Source organism: Scomber japonicus, chromosome 12 (assembly GCF_027409825.1).
Source record: "Scomber japonicus isolate fScoJap1 chromosome 12, fScoJap1.pri, whole genome shotgun sequence".
NCBI lineage: Eukaryota > Metazoa > Chordata > Actinopteri > Scombriformes > Scombridae > Scomber > Scomber japonicus.
Window position 1 is genome coordinate 988,207 of NC_070589.1, and position 16,080 is coordinate 1,004,286.

A 16,080-nucleotide genomic window follows, 5' to 3' on the forward strand; every position below is an offset into this window, starting at 1 on the left:
AAAGGGGAACAGAGCTCAAACCCTTCATTTTTCACCCGCAGAGATGAAGGAAGAGCTCTGTTCACAAGAAATTACCTAACTGTTTTTTAAATGTGTTTTTAACACCCTCTGAGTCTTTTAAAATGTCTTACCTGTTGTTTTTAACCATACTCATGACACTGACCTTCTCTACCATTAATGTGAGAAGTGTGAAGTCGAGAGTTAGAGCCCAGAGTGTTTTACCCTTTTTAAGTTCCTTTAAGTCAGATGTGTTTTTATTGCAGGAATGCAGCCTACCGTTTTTAAAACATTACAGACAGTGGGAGGAGATGTGGCCAAAAATGTCAATATGGAGTGGATCCAATCAAAACAAAAATGACGGAGTGGCCATTTTAATCAAAAACCCTCAAGCTCTGGTGAAGGGCAGCACTGTGGTGAGAGACAGTCGGGCACTTTTAGCACATTTGGCTTTTATGGGACAGGATTTCAACCTTTTAAATATTTACGGTTTTAACGACAAGAACGACAGGTATGACCTTTTAGAAGACTTGCAGTCCCACATGCTAGGTAGGGCACCTTTAGTTGTAGGGGGGGATTTTAACTGTATTCTAAGTAGGGAGGATAGGAGGAGAGCAGGGGAAGATTTTAAAGTAGACAAAACATCGGTTTTATTGCAGGGCATTTGTAGAGATTTTAAACTTCAGGACTGTTTTAAAATCATGCATCCCAGAGAGGAGGGCTTCACCTGGTTCGGTGGTGATGGCACCAGAGCCTCTCGCATAGATTATGTTTTTACACGGGACTGCCCACCCACCGATGCTAGATTAACTCCTGTTTTCTTCTCCGATCACCTTATGCTCTCTTGCACCCTTTCACTCTCTTCGGGCGTGACATCAGGAAGTGGTCTGTGGAAACTCAACTGCTCCCTTTTAGAAGATAGGGAGTTAGTTAGGCAGTTCAGGGAGCGGTACAAAGAGTGGCAGACCCTTCAAGACTTCTACGAAACACGTGCACACTGGTGGGAAATGGTGAAGGGAAAGACGCAGACTTTCTTTAGGCAGGCAGGTAAGAAACGAAAGAACAGGGAATACAGACGCATGATGGGACTGCAGAAACGACTACAACGTTATTTTAACCTAAACCAGATTGGCATGGATTTTAATGAGGAAATTAAGCAAGTTAAAAAAGAGATGTCAGTTTTATCAGAAATTAAAAGCAAAGGTGTCATTTTAAGGAGCAGAGAACGGGAAATAGAGGAGGGTGAAAAGTGCACACGCTATTTTTTCAGGAAAATTATGAATAAAGGGGGGGGAGGGGGGGGGGGGCATTACAAAGCTGAAAAAAGAAGATGGGTGCACAACTGAAACAATGGGCGATATTAAAGAAACAATTGAAACATTTTATTCAAACCTGTACAAAGAAAAACCTGTAAAAATGGACATCATGACCGAAGTTTTAAAATTCATTGTAAAAACAGTAAACAAAAGTGTGCTTTTATCCCAGGCTTTTACTTTTTTAGAGTTAAATAAATGTATGACTGGTTTTAAAAAAGGGAAGTCCCCTGGACAAGATGGACTTCCCTTGGAGTTTTATTTGACTTTTTGGGACATTTTAGCACCTGATTTGATTACTGTTTTTATGGATTTTTTGAACGACTTGACCGGCTTCCTGACAGTTTTAGAGTAGGGATAGTGACTCTCCTTTATAAACACAATGACAAGACTGACCTGAAAAACTGGAGACCAATCACGCTTTTAAACTTTGACTGTAAACTTTTTAGCAAACTTTTAGCGACACGTATGTCTATGTTTTTAGAAGACGTGATTCACCCGGATCAAGCCTGTGCCATCCCGGGGAGGAAGATCACTGACAGCCTCGTACTGATCAGAGACACCATCTGTTACGCGAGAGACAGAAACATCCGGCTAGTAGTACTAAATTTAGATTTTGAGAAAGCATTTGATCGGGTCTCGCACCAGTACCTCTTCCAGGTCCTGCGAAAAATGGGGTTCCCGGAAAGATTTATAGCTTGGGTGGGATTGCTGTACCGGTGGGTGGGATTAACTGCGGTGTCCGTCAGGGGTGTCCGTTATCTGCCCTCCTCTACATCATCTGCATAGAACCACTGGCACAGGTCTTGAGAAAGGACCAACGAATCAATAGGGTAGGACTGCCGGGGAGTGGGGGACTGGAAAACAGGTGTAACCTATACATGGACGACGTGAATATTTTATGTACCGACCTTTTATCTGTCAAAGGACTCTGGACTTGACTGACTGGTTTGGACAGGCCTCTGGGTCGAAATTAAATAGAGAAAAGACCCAAGCCCAATTTTATGGACCATGGACGGCGACTGAGACGACAGGACTCCCCCTGACTGTGACCCAGACTGACCAAAAAATACTGGGAATTAAATTTGACAGGGAGGGGGAAGGGAAAACAAATTGGCCAGACGTGGTAGGGAAAGTCAGACAAAGACTAGGATACTGGGGACTTAGAGGACTGACCATGGAAGGAAAGGTTTTAATCATCAAAGCAGTGATTTTACCTTTGCTTTTATTGATCAGTTCTGTTTTTATTCCTCCTAGGCATGTGCTTTTAAATCTGGAGCGAGCCATTTTTTACTTTCTGTGGGGATCCAAGTGGGAAAGATTGAAGAGAGAAATTATGAAAAGGCCAAAGGAGAAAGGAGGAAAAGAAGTACCGGATCTGCACCTGTTTTTAGGAAGCACATACACTACAGTACACATGAAAATAGCCATGACCCCATCCAGAAACCCCAAGACAACTGCAATGACACGCTTCTGGATGGGGTCCTACCTCAGAAAACTTAAGATTTTACATGTGGACCTAAGAATACCTGTGTCTTTTAACCTGCCACCAGCCTATGTTTTTATTCAGAAGTTTTTAAGGCATTTTAACCTTGAGCATGAGGAGTTGCAGATTTTAACTAACCACAGATCACTTGTCTCCGTTGTGCAGGAGCGGGAACCAGTGAGTCCGGTGCGCGGGCTCGCACCCGGCGAGCCCACAACAGTTTGGCGCAACGTCAACCATCCTGCTCTCCCTAACAGACTCCGGGACCTGTCATGGATGGTGGCTCATGAGATCCTCCCGGTCAGGTCCGTCATGCACTCCCGGGGCATGTCAACGCACTCAACCTGCCCCCGACCTGGTTGTGGCGCGCCTGAGTCGGTGAGGCATCTGCTCTGGGAGTGCAGTGCTGCTGTAGACCAGTGGGCAACGGCCGGCTCCTTGCAATTCCCGTACTTACCAGCAAGGGAGGTCCTCACAGCACAACTAGTGCTATATGGGGTGAGCCAGCAAAAAATACCATCCAAAGACTTTGCAAAACAGTGGCTCACCCCAGCCGCCATCAAAGACGCCACATGGACCTCCAGAAACTTGCTGGTAAGAAAGCACATGCAGATCCCCCCCGTGGCTGTGATCCGAATGGCCGCAGCAACGGTCAAAACGGCCGTAGCTGCAGGCGGCAGGCCTAGGACACAGCCACAAAGAAGAATCGCCTCTGTGCCCATTGGGATGAAGGAGCCGGAGCCACACAGCAAAAGGTCACAGCAGCAGCGGCCTGGCTCTCTGGGTGAGGCAGGTGGGAACACGACAGCATCCCGAGAGACCAAATGTTTGGGGGAGCAGAATGAGTTACCCTTGGTAGGGACTCACTGCGCTCCTGCACAAAGATAGAATTGAAAAAAAAAAACCTTTTTAACGGATGCACTCCTTTTTATGGACTTTTAATGGACACTCAATCACATAAACACCTGACATATGTTTTACAAATGAACAGCTATTTAACCTGTATTACCATTTTAGAACAATTGGTTTTATTGTTTTAAATATGGTTTTACATACTGCACATATTTATTGTAATTCATTGTATATACTATGTCCACATGTGAATATTTTATCTAAAATGTAAATCATTGTTTGAAATAATTTGAACGAGTGTCAATAAAACTTTTTCGAAAAAAAAAAAAAAATCTGTTCTTATCAGTTTAATATCTGATACGTCTCCTACCCGGGGACCATATATTAAATTGCTTTTTGGAGCAGGGAGATGGAATAGGGGCTTGCTCCGTCCACTCCACGCATCGACCCGGTATTGCAGTACCTCCAGGAACGGTGCACTCCCCTCTCTCTATGTTTAATATGAAAAAGAGACTTAACTGAGTAGGTAGGCCGGTCTAGCAGCACTGACGAGTTTAGATCCATTTCAAGGTTGTTCAAGCACCCTTGAAAATGAGCAAATTATCTTGACTCATGACTGCCAATGTACAATTGAGTAGCTATGTCAGCACTGTAGTGAGGTTGCACACTCTAGAAATCTGTGCTCATATACAGCAATCCTTTGTAATCCTTATTCATAGAGCAGGAAGCTGCATGCAAAGTTGTGACTCTGCAGATCCACAGCCTCATGCGGCGTGTGTGTGTTTGGATGATGTTTGGAAGGTGCACCATCGGTCCGGGTGCCGTGTCTGTGAAAGACGTCCTTGGCTCGGATCTGTACAACTCATACTTACCTGGCAAGGGAGATACCATGATCAAGAAGGTGGTTCACCCAGGGCGAGGCTCAACCATTGCACTCCGGTTGTGCTGACCTCTGCGAATTCCCCAAATGTGGGAATCTCGATTGCATAATTTCTGGTAGTGGGGGACTGCGTTCGCGCTCTCCCCTGATAAGTTGTTGAAAGAAAACTAAACGCTTACTGAGGTTAGAAACCAAGTGAGAAATTGGTGAATTCTCCATTGACTCGTGTAGAGACGGATGTCCTTTTGAACACAAAACGGTCGTCTTATCTTTTGATAGAATGCAGCTCCAAGTTACTTCCTCGCATTGGACTCTGTGAAACCGTGAGCGGGACTGACGCTGCAGAGGATCACTCCTTCAACTCCGACACTTTTCCGGTCATCGCTTCTCGGCCTTTTGGCTAAGATCAAGTGTAGTATCTGTTCCTATCAGTTTAATATCTGATACGTCCCCTACCCGGGGACCATATATTAAATTGCTTTTTGGAGCAGGGAGATGGAATAGGGGCTTGCTCCGTCCACTCCACGCATCGACCCGGTATTGTAGTACCTCCAGGAACGGTGCACCCCCCTCTCTCTATGTTTAATATGAAAAAGAGACTTAACTGAGTAGGTAGGCCGGTCTAGCAGCACTGACGAGTTTAGATCCATTTCAAGGTTGTTCAAGCACCCTTGAAAATGAGCAAATTATCTTTGTTTCCTATGAATTATATGATACAACTTTGGCCAGGGGGATTGAGTCACAGCAGATGGCAGGTTGCCTGTCTCAAGGAGAGCAGACATGCCCCCTGCTGGATCTTCATCAGTATCTCTAATCACCTGCGTCGAATAGGGGGGAAAGTGCAGCGTGACACGGTGTGAGATTTGCACCTTGGGGCGGCACACAAAGAGGGAGATTGTGGGGGCATAAGAGGTTTGGCATGAAGGACATTCCACAGCGGGGCTTGTCATAGAGATGAGTCCACAGGGTGTGTCTGAGAGGCTCTCGGTTGTCCTGCTATGGGTCACACGAGGGGATTGATCGCTCTTTTCATGCTTCATGCAAGGGTGCTGCCCACTGCCCTCCGGACCGCACCGCGGCCAAGGGGTCATTCTTCCCACGGGGGAGTAAAAGGGAAGCAGCACCTGTCTGCCTGTGTACTTGCAGCATTTCCACATTTTGACCCTTGCTCCTCTGGAACACCCGAGTAGGACGTTAGTCCTGTGGCTGGAAAGCCTGGAGCTCTTTGCCGCATTTCACAAAATCTAAAAACATGACAAGAAAAAGTTGGCGCCTTGCTCTTGCTGCGCGGTGTAGGGGAATGGGTGTGGCCTGGGATTCCTTTCACCATGTCGGGGCTCACCGTGAAGGGGGTGACTGGGACCACTGTTGTGTTCGTCTGCTGTTGGTGAGCGGGGCGTACTTACTCGGCTTTCTCTTCATCACGTACAAGTCTTTCGCCTTTTACTAAAGACTTCCGTGGAGAGGAACACCCACGAGTTAGATCTATTTTTGGCAGGCTTTGCCGTTTGGCAGAGTCTCATTGTGTTTGTGAAAAGACAAGCGGGCGGCCTTCCTCAGTAAGACGTGTTTTTCAGTGTCCGTTTTACTTTTGCCAACAAGGATGTTGAATCCATGAAGATGTCGAGGCTGGACTTCTCCAGAAAATTGATTCAAGGTACGTTGAAATTTAAGCCAGAAGACTTAAACTGCATTTTAACATTGCCATATAACAAGGGATTTGATTTAAGCTTTCAAACTGCTGTGTTGCTCAGAGAATTTTGGATAAGATTTGAAAATGTAAAACCCCAATTTGCTGTGTTCAATGTGGAGAAACTGACTGACAATACGTTGAAAACCGTTACTGTCAGAATGTTCAATGAAACAGTGAATGCAGATGACATTTGTTTGTGGCTGGGGAGATATTGCACTGTTAAAGGCCAGGCTACGAAAGTGAGAGATGAGGACGGCATCTGGAATTGCGCTTGGAGGGTCCCCATCCAACAATGGCAGGACCCCCAAGGCTTCCAGGGCTTGAAACATCTGCCGTCTATGGTAGTTCTGGGAGAGAACAGGGGCTATACCCATTACCAGGGCCAACCCAAACTCTGCCGCAAGTGTGGTGAGCATGGGCACCTGGTTGAAGCATGTCAGCAGATCGTATGTGGAAAATGCAGAGAAATTGGACCCACTTTTGAAGAGTGCACCAATGGCAGACGATGCAATCTTTGTGGGGAAACAAACCACCTGTTCAGAGATTGCCCAAAGTCATTTGCCAACAAATTGAAGGCTGCAAAAGTCACAGAAAAGAGAAAAGATGGCGGACAGACAGAACAGTTAGGAGAGCAAATTGAAGTTGCTGGGCAGGAAAATTCAAATCTCCCTCCAAATCCTGTGATTGGAAGAGAGGGAACAGGTGAGGAGGGAGTGAGGGAGGGGCCTGCATTTACCCCTCCAATGGAGAGTACTCCAGAGGATGGGGTGGTGCAGGCAGAAGGCGGAGCTAGTAAGGAAGACCAACCACAGGATGATAGTGAAGATGCCTCCCTCCCCAATGCCCAGCAAACTAAGAGGCCTTTGTCTGAATTGTCCTCGGATTCTCCCATTGTGTTGGAGAAGAAGGGAAGAGTTGCGGCTCACTCAGACAGTTCATCTGTGGAGGAGCCCAGAGTCTTCCCTTCCGATTCACCCAATGAGGTTTCTTTTTTAACAATTGCTCTGCAATCGACCCCCAGGGACTCCAAATTAAATGCAACATTGCAGCAGAGGCCAACCCCCAGAGTCCCAAAGGGGAACAGAGCTCAAACCCTTCATTTTTCACCCGCAGAGATGAAGGAAGAGCTCTGTTCACAAGAAATTACCTAACTGTTTTTTAAATGTGTTTTTAACACCCTCTGAGTCTTTTAAAATGTCTTACCTGTTGTTTTTAACCATACTCATGACACTGACCTTCTCTACCATTAATGTGAGAAGTGTGAAGTCGAGAGTTAGAGCCCAGAGTGTTTTACCCTTTTTAAGTTCCTTTAAGTCAGATGTGTTTTTATTGCAGGAATGCAGCCTACCGTTTTTAAAACATTACAGACAGTGGGAGGAGATGTGGCCAAAAATGTCAATATGGAGTGGATCCAATCAAAACAAAAATGACGGAGTGGCCATTTTAATCAAAAACCCTCAAGCTCTGGTGAAGGGCAGCACTGTGGTGAGAGACAGTCGGGCACTTTTAGCACATTTGGCTTTTATGGGACAGGATTTCAACCTTTTAAATATTTACGGTTTTAACGACAAGAACGACAGGTATGACCTTTTAGAAGACTTGCAGTCCCACATGCTAGGTAGGGCACCTTTAGTTGTAGGGGGGGATTTTAACTGTATTCTAAGTAGGGAGGATAGGAGGAGAGCAGGGGAAGATTTTAAAGTAGACAAAACATCGGTTTTATTGCAGGGCATTTGTAGAGATTTTAAACTTCAGGACTGTTTTAAAATCATGCATCCCAGAGAGGAGGGCTTCACCTGGTTCAGTGGTGATGGCACCAGAGCCTCTCGCATAGATTATGTTTTTACACGGGACTGCCCACCCACCGATGCTAGATTAACTCCTGTTTTCTTCTCCGATCACCTTATGCTCTCTTGCACCCTTTCACTCTCTTCGGGCGTGACATCAGGAAGTGGTCTGTGGAAACTCAACTGCTCCCTTTTAGAAGATAGGGAGTTAGTTAGGCAGTTCAGGGAGCGGTACAAAGAGTGGCAGACCCTTCAAGACTTCTACGAAACACGTGCACACTGGTGGGAAATGGTGAAGGGAAAGACGCAGACTTTCTTTAGGCAGGCAGGTAAGAAACGAAAGAACAGGGAATACAGACGCATGATGGGACTGCAGAAACGACTACAACGTTATTTTAACCTAAACCAGATTGGCATGGATTTTAATGAGGAAATTAAGCAAGTTAAAAAAGAGATGTCAGTTTTATCAGAAATTAAAAGCAAAGGTGTCATTTTAAGGAGCAGAGAACGGGAAATAGAGGAGGGTGAAAAGTGCACACGGTATTTTTTCAGGAAAATTATGAATAAAGGGGGGGGAGGGGGGGGGGGGGCATTACAAAGCTGAAAAAAGAAGATGGGTGCACAACTGAAACAATGGGCGATATTAAAGAAACAATTGAAACATTTTATTCAAACCTGTACAAAGAAAAACCTGTAAAAATGGACATCATGACCGAAGTTTTAAAATTCATTGTAAAAACAGTAAACAAAAGTGTGCTTTTATCCCAGGCTTTTACTTTTTTAGAGTTAAATAAATGTATGACTGGTTTTAAAAAAGGGAAGTCCCCTGGACAAGATGGACTTCCCTTGGAGTTTTATTTGACTTTTTGGGACATTTTAGCACCTGATTTGATTACTGTTTTTATGGATTTTTTGAACGACTTGACCGGCTTCCTGACAGTTTTAGAGTAGGGATAGTGACTCTCCTTTATAAACACAATGACAAGACTGACCTGAAAAACTGGAGACCAATCACGCTTTTAAACTTTGACTGTAAACTTTTTAGCAAACTTTTAGCGACACGTATGTCTATGTTTTTAGAAGACGTGATTCACCCGGATCAAGCCTGTGCCATCCCGGGGAGGAAGATCACTGACAGCCTCGTACTGATCAGAGACACCATCTGTTACGCGAGAGACAGAAACATCCGGCTAGTAGTACTAAATTTAGATTTTGAGAAAGCATTTGATCGGGTCTCGCACCAGTACCTCTTCCAGGTCCTGCGAAAAATGGGGTTCCCGGAAAGATTTATAGCTTGGGTGGGATTGCTGTACCGGTGGGTGGGATTAACTGCGGTGTCCGTCAGGGGTGTCCGTTATCTGCCCTCCTCTACATCATCTGCATAGAACCACTGGCACAGGTCTTGAGAAAGGACCAACGAATCAATAGGGTAGGACTGCCGGGGAGTGGGGGACTGGAAAACAGGTGTAACCTATACATGGACGACGTGAATATTTTATGTACCGACCTTTTATCTGTCAAAGGACCCTGGACTTGACTGACTGGTTTGGACAGGCCTCTGGGTCGAAATTAAATAGAGAAAAGACCCAAGCCCAATTTTATGGACCATGGACGGCGACTGAGACGACAGGACTCCCCCTGACTGTGACCCAGACTGACCAAAAAATACTGGGAATTAAATTTGACAGGGAGGGGGAAGGGAAAACAAATTGGCCAGACGTGGTAGGGAAAGTCAGACAAAGACTAGGATACTGGGGACTTAGAGGACTGACCATGGAAGGAAAGGTTTTAATCATCAAAGCAGTGATTTTACCTTTGCTTTTATTGATCAGTTCTGTTTTTATTCCTCCTAGGCATGTGCTTTTAAATCTGGAGCGAGCCATTTTTTACTTTCTGTGGGGATCCAAGTGGGAAAGATTGAAGAGAGAAATTATGAAAAGGCCAAAGGAGAAAGGAGGAAAAGAAGTACCGGATCTGCACCTGTTTTTAGGAAGCACATACACTACAGTACACATGAAAATAGCCATGACCCCATCCAGAAACCCCAAGACAACTGCAATGACACGCTTCTGGATGGGGTCCTACCTCAGAAAACTTAAGATTTTACATGTGGACCTAAGAATACCTGTGTCTTTTAACCTGCCACCAGCCTATGTTTTTATTCAGAAGTTTTTAAGGCATTTTAACCTTGAGCATGAGGAGTTGCAGATTTTAACTAACCACAGATCACTTGTCTCCGTTGTGCAGGAGCGGGAACCAGTGAGTCCGGTGCGCGGGCTCGCACCCGGCGAGCCCACAACAGTTTGGCGCAACGTCAACCATCCTGCTCTCCCTAACAGACTCCGGGACCTGTCATGGATGGTGGCTCATGAGATCCTCCCGGTCAGGTCCGTCATGCACTCCCGGGGCATGTCAACGCACTCAACCTGCCCCCGACCTGGTTGTGGCGCGCCTGAGTCGGTGAGGCATCTGCTCTGGGAGTGCAGTGCTGCTGTAGACCAGTGGGCAACGGCCGGCTCCTTGCAATTCCCGTACTTACCAGCAAGGGAGGTCCTCACAGCACAACTAGTGCTATATGGGGTGAGCCAGCAAAAAATACCATCCAAAGACTTTGCAAAACAGTGGCTCACCCCAGCCGCCATCAAAGACGCCACATGGACCTCCAGAAACTTGCTGGTAAGAAAGCACATGCAGATCCCCCCCGTGGCTGTGATCCGAATGGCCGCAGCAACGGTCAAAACGGCCGTAGCTGCAGGCGGCAGGCCTAGGACACAGCCACAAAGAAGAATCGCCTCTGTGCCCATTGGGATGAAGGAGCCGGAGCCACACAGCAAAAGGTCACAGCAGCAGCGGCCTGGCTCTCTGGGTGAGGCAGGTGGGAACACGACAGCATCCCGAGAGACCAAATGTTTGGGGGAGCAGAATGAGTTACCCTTGGTAGGGACTCACTGCGCTCCTGCACAAAGATAGAATTGAAAAAAAAAACCCTTTTTAACGGATGCACTCCTTTTTATGGACTTTTAATGGACACTCAATCACATAAACACCTGACATATGTTTTACAAATGAACAGCTATTTAACCTGTATTACCATTTTAGAACAATTGGTTTTATTGTTTTAAATATGGTTTTACATACTGCACATATTTATTGTAATTCATTGTATATACTATGTCCACATGTGAATATTTTATCTAAAATGTAAATCATTGTTTGAAATAATTTGAACGAGTGTCAATAAAACTTTTTCGAAAAAAAAAAAAAAATCTGTTCTTATCAGTTTAATATCTGATACGTCTCCTACCCGGGGACCATATATTAAATTGCTTTTTGGAGCAGGGAGATGGAATAGGGGCTTGCTCCGTCCACTCCACGCATCGACCCGGTATTGCAGTACCTCCAGGAACGGTGCACTCCCCTCTCTCTATGTTTAATATGAAAAAGAGACTTAACTGAGTAGGTAGGCCGGTCTAGCAGCACTGACGAGTTTAGATCCATTTCAAGGTTGTTCAAGCACCCTTGAAAATGAGCAAATTATCTTGACTCATGACTGCCAATGTACAATTGAGTAGCTATGTCAGCACTGTAGTGAGGTTGCACACTCTAGAAATCTGTGCTCATATACAGCAATCCTTTGTAATCCTTATTCATAGAGCAGGAAGCTGCATGCAAAGTTGTGACTCTGCAGATCCACAGCCTCATGCGGCGTGTGTGTGTTTGGATGATGTTTGGAAGGTGCACCATCGGTCCGGGTGCCGTGTCTGTGAAAGACGTCCTTGGCTCGGATCTGTACAACTCATACTTACCTGGCAAGGGAGATACCATGATCAAGAAGGTGGTTCACCCAGGGCGAGGCTCAACCATTGCACTCCGGTTGTGCTGACCTCTGCGAATTCCCCAAATGTGGGAATCTCGATTGCATAATTTCTGGTAGTGGGGGACTGCGTTCGCGCTCTCCCCTGATAAGTTGTTGAAAGAAAACTAAACGCTTACTGAGGTTAGAAACCAAGTGAGAAATTGGTGAATTCTCCATTGACTCGTGTAGAGACGGATGTCCTTTTGAACACAAAACGGTCGTCTTATCTTTTGATAGAATGCAGCTCCAAGTTACTTCCTCGCATTGGACTCTGTGAAACCGTGAGCGGGACTGACGCTGCAGAGGATCACTCCTTCAACTCCGACACTTTTCCGGTCATCGCTTCTCGGCCTTTTGGCTAAGATCAAGTGTAGTATCTGTTCCTATCAGTTTAATATCTGATACGTCCCCTACCCGGGGACCATATATTAAATTGCTTTTTGGAGCAGGGAGATGGAATAGGGGCTTGCTCCGTCCACTCCACGCATCGACCCGGTATTGTAGTACCTCCAGGAACGGTGCACCCCCCTCTCTCTATGTTTAATATGAAAAAGAGACTTAACTGAGTAGGTAGGCCGGTCTAGCAGCACTGACGAGTTTAGATCCATTTCAAGGTTGTTCAAGCACCCTTGAAAATGAGCAAATTATCTTTGTTTCCTATGAATTATTTTATACAACTTTAATTATTTTGCGAGCCTGATCCTAGAATTGCCCATGACTGCCAATGTACAATTGAGTAGCTATGTCAGCACTGTAGTGAGGTTGCACACTCTAGAAATCTGTGCTCATATACAGCAATCCTTTGTAATCCTTATTCATAGAGCAGGAAGCTGCATGCAAAGTTGTGACTCTGCAGATCCACAGCCTCATGCGGCGTGTGTGTGTTTGGATGATGTTTGGAAGGTGCACCATCGGTCCGGGTGCCGTGTCTGTGAAAGACTTCCTTGGCTCGGATCTGTACAACTCATACTTACCTGGCAAGGGAGATACCATGATCAAGAAGGTGGTTCACCCAGGGCGAGGCTCGACCATTGCACTCCGGTTGTGCTGACCTCTGCGAATTCCCCAAATGTGGGAATCTCGATTGCATAATTTCTGGTAGTGGGGGACTGCGTTCGCGCTCTCCCCTGATAAGTTGTTGAAAGAAAACTAAACGCTTACTGAGGTTAGAAACCAAGTGAGAAATTGGTGAATTCTCCATTGACTCGTGTAGAGACGGATGTCCTTTTGAACACAAAACGGTCGTCTTATCTTTTGATAGAATGCAGCTCCAAGTTACTTCCTCGCATTGGACTCTGTGAAACCGTGAGCGGGACTGACGCTGCAGAGGATCACTCCTTCAACTCCGACACTTTTCCGGTCATCGCTTCTCGGCCTTTTGGCTAAGATCAAGTGTAGTATCTGTTCTTATCAGTTTAATATCTGATACGTCCCCTACCCGGGGACCATATATTAAATTGCTTTTTGGAGCAGGGAGATGGAATAGGGGCTTGCTCCATCCACTCCACGCATCGACCCGGTATTGCAGTACCTCCAGGAACGGTGCACCCCCTCTCTCTCTATGTTTAATATGAAAAAGAGGCTTAACTGAGTAGGTAGGCCGGTCTAGCAGCACTGACGAGTTTAGATCCATTTCAAGGTTGTTCAAGCACCCTTGAAAATGAGCAAGTCATCTTTGTTTCCTATGAATTATATGATACAACTTTGGCCAGGGGGATTGAGTCACAGCAGATGGCAGGTTGCCTGTCTCAAGGAGAGCAGACATGCCCCCTGCTGGATCTTCATCAGTATCTCTAATCACCTGCGTCGAATAGGGGGGAAAGTGCAGCGTGACACGGTGTGAGATTTGCACCTTGGGGCGGCACACAAAGAGGGAGATTGTGGGGGCATAAGAGGTTTGGCATGAAGGACATTCCACAGCGGGGCTTGTCATAGAGATGAGTCCACAGGGTGTGTCTGAGAGGCTCTCGGTTGTCCTGCTATGGGTCACACGAGGGGATTGATCGCTCTTTTCATGCTTCATGCAAGGGTGCTGCCCACTGCCCTCCGGACCGCACCGCGGCCAAGGGGTCATTCTTCCCACGGGGGAGTAAAAGGGAAGCAGCACCTGTCTGCCTGTGTACTTGCAGCATTTCCACATTTTGACCCTTGCTCCTCTGGAACACCCGAGTAGGACGTTAGTCCTGTGGCTGGAAAGCCTGGAGCTCTTTGCCGCATTTCACAAAATCTAAAAACATGACAAGAAAAAGTTGGCGCCTTGCTCTTGCTGCGCGGTGTAGGGGAATGGGTGTGGCCTGGGATTCCTTTCACCATGTCGGGGCTCACCGTGAAGGGGGTGACTGGGACCACTGTTGTGTTCGTCTGCTGTTGGTGAGCGGGGCGTACTTACTCGGCTTTCTCTTCATCACGTACAAGTCTTTCGCCTTTTACTAAAGACTTCCGTGGAGAGGAACACCCACGAGTTAGATCTATTTTTGGCAGGCTTTGCCGTTTGGCAGAGTCTCATTGTGTTTGTGAAAAGACAAGCGGGCGGCCTTCCTCAGTAAGACGTGTTTTTCAGTGTCCGTTTTACTTTTGCCAACAAGGATGTTGAATCCATGAAGATGTCGAGGCTGGACTTCTCCAGAAAATTGATTCAAGGTACGTTGAAATTTAAGCCAGAAGACTTAAACTGCATTTTAACATTGCCATATAACAAGGGATTTGATTTAAGCTTTCAAACTGCTGTGTTGCTCAGAGAATTTTGGATAAGATTTGAAAATGTAAAACCCCAATTTGCTGTGTTCAATGTGGAGAAACTGACTGACAATACGTTGAAAACCGTTACTGTCAGAATGTTCAATGAAACAGTGAATGCAGATGACATTTGTTTGTGGCTGGGGAGATATTGCACTGTTAAAGGCCAGGCTACGAAAGTGAGAGATGAGGACGGCATCTGGAATTGCGCTTGGAGGGTCCCCATCCAACAATGGCAGGACCCCCAAGGCTTCCAGGGCTTGAAACATCTGCCGTCTATGGTAGTTCTGGGAGAGAACAGGGGCTATACCCATTACCAGGGCCAACCCAAACTCTGCCGCAAGTGTGGTGAGCATGGGCACCTGGTTGAAGCATGTCAGCAGATCGTATGTGGAAAATGCAGAGAAATTGGACCCACTTTTGAAGAGTGCACCAATGGCAGACGATGCAATCTTTGTGGGGAAACAAACCACCTGTTCAGAGATTGCCCAAAGTCATTTGCCAACAAATTGAAGGCTGCAAAAGTCACAGAAAAGAGAAAAGATGGCGGACAGACAGAACAGTTAGGAGAGCAAATTGAAGTTGCTGGGCAGGAAAAATTCAAATCTCCCTCCAAATCCTGTGATTGGAAGAGAGGGAACAGGTGAGGAGGGAGTGAGGGAGGGGCCTGCATTTACCCCTCCAATGGAGAGTACTCCAGAGGATGGGGTGGTGCAGGCAGAAGGCGGAGCTAGTAAGGAAGACCAACCACAGGATGATAGTGAAGATGCCTCCCTCCCCAATGCCCAGCAAACTAAGAGGCCTTTGTCTGAATTGTCCTCGGATTCTCCCATTGTGTTGGAGAAGAAGGGAAGAGTTGCGGCTCATTCAGACAGTTCATCTGTGGAGGAGCCCAGAGTCTTCCCTTCCGATTCACCCAATGAGGTTTCTTTTTTAACAATTGCTCTGCAATCGACCCCCAGGGACTCCAAATTAAATGCAACATTGCAGCAGAGGCCAACCCCCAGAGTCCCAAAGGGGAACAGAGCTCAAACCCTTCATTTTTCACCCGCAGAGATGAAGGAAGAGCTCTGTTCACAAGAAATTACCTAACTGTTTTTTAAATGTGTTTTTAACACCCTCTGAGTCTTTTAAAATGTCTTACCTGTTGTTTTTAACCATACTCATGACACTGACCTTCTCTACCATTAATGTGAGAAGTGTGAAGTCGAGAGTTAGAGCCCAGAGTGTTTTACCCTTTTTAAGTTCCTTTAAGTCAGATGTGTTTTTATTGCAGGAATGCAGCCTACCGTTTTTAAAACATTACAGACAGTGGGAGGAGATGTGGCCAAAAATGTCAATATGGAGTGGATCCAATCAAAACAAAAATGACGGAGTGGCCATTTTAATCAAAAACCCTCAAGCTCTGGTGAAGGGCAGCACTGTGGTGAGAGACAGTCGGGCACTTTTAGCACATTTGGCTTTTATGGGACAGGATTTC

General features: G+C 46.1%; 8 non-coding genes and 2 pseudogenes across 8 annotated transcripts; all 10 read left to right on the plus strand.

Annotated features, from left to right (window-relative positions):
* The first annotated feature begins 3,953 nt into the window (after positions 1–3,953).
* Positions 3,954–4,133, plus strand: LOC128370146 (uncharacterized; annotated as a pseudogene).
* A 379-nt stretch (positions 4,134–4,512) lies between these two features.
* LOC128370004 (U1 spliceosomal RNA) lies at positions 4,513–4,676 on the plus strand. The gene has a single exon (XR_008322157.1). It is a non-coding gene; the product is annotated as a U1 spliceosomal RNA (small nuclear RNA).
* A 232-nt stretch (positions 4,677–4,908) lies between these two features.
* On the plus strand, positions 4,909–5,099 carry LOC128370103 (U2 spliceosomal RNA). The gene has a single exon (XR_008322248.1). It is a non-coding gene; the product is annotated as a U2 spliceosomal RNA (small nuclear RNA).
* An 831-nt stretch (positions 5,100–5,930) lies between these two features.
* LOC128370192 (U5 spliceosomal RNA) lies at positions 5,931–6,046 on the plus strand. Its single transcript, XR_008322304.1, has one exon. It is a non-coding gene; the product is annotated as a U5 spliceosomal RNA (small nuclear RNA).
* Positions 6,047–11,247: 5,201 nt separating this feature from the next.
* LOC128370147 (uncharacterized) lies at positions 11,248–11,427 on the plus strand (annotated as a pseudogene).
* A 379-nt stretch (positions 11,428–11,806) lies between these two features.
* Positions 11,807–11,970, plus strand: LOC128370005 (U1 spliceosomal RNA). Its single transcript, XR_008322158.1, has one exon. It is a non-coding gene; the product is annotated as a U1 spliceosomal RNA (small nuclear RNA).
* A 232-nt stretch (positions 11,971–12,202) lies between these two features.
* On the plus strand, positions 12,203–12,393 carry LOC128370104 (U2 spliceosomal RNA). The gene has a single exon (XR_008322249.1). It is a non-coding gene; the product is annotated as a U2 spliceosomal RNA (small nuclear RNA).
* Positions 12,394–12,830: 437 nt separating this feature from the next.
* On the plus strand, positions 12,831–12,994 carry LOC128370013 (U1 spliceosomal RNA). The gene has a single exon (XR_008322165.1). It is a non-coding gene; the product is annotated as a U1 spliceosomal RNA (small nuclear RNA).
* A 232-nt stretch (positions 12,995–13,226) lies between these two features.
* Positions 13,227–13,417, plus strand: LOC128370034 (U2 spliceosomal RNA). Its single transcript, XR_008322183.1, has one exon. It is a non-coding gene; the product is annotated as a U2 spliceosomal RNA (small nuclear RNA).
* Positions 13,418–14,249: 832 nt separating this feature from the next.
* On the plus strand, positions 14,250–14,365 carry LOC128370193 (U5 spliceosomal RNA). The gene has a single exon (XR_008322305.1). It is a non-coding gene; the product is annotated as a U5 spliceosomal RNA (small nuclear RNA).
* The last annotated feature ends 1,715 nt before the right edge of the window (positions 14,366–16,080 follow it).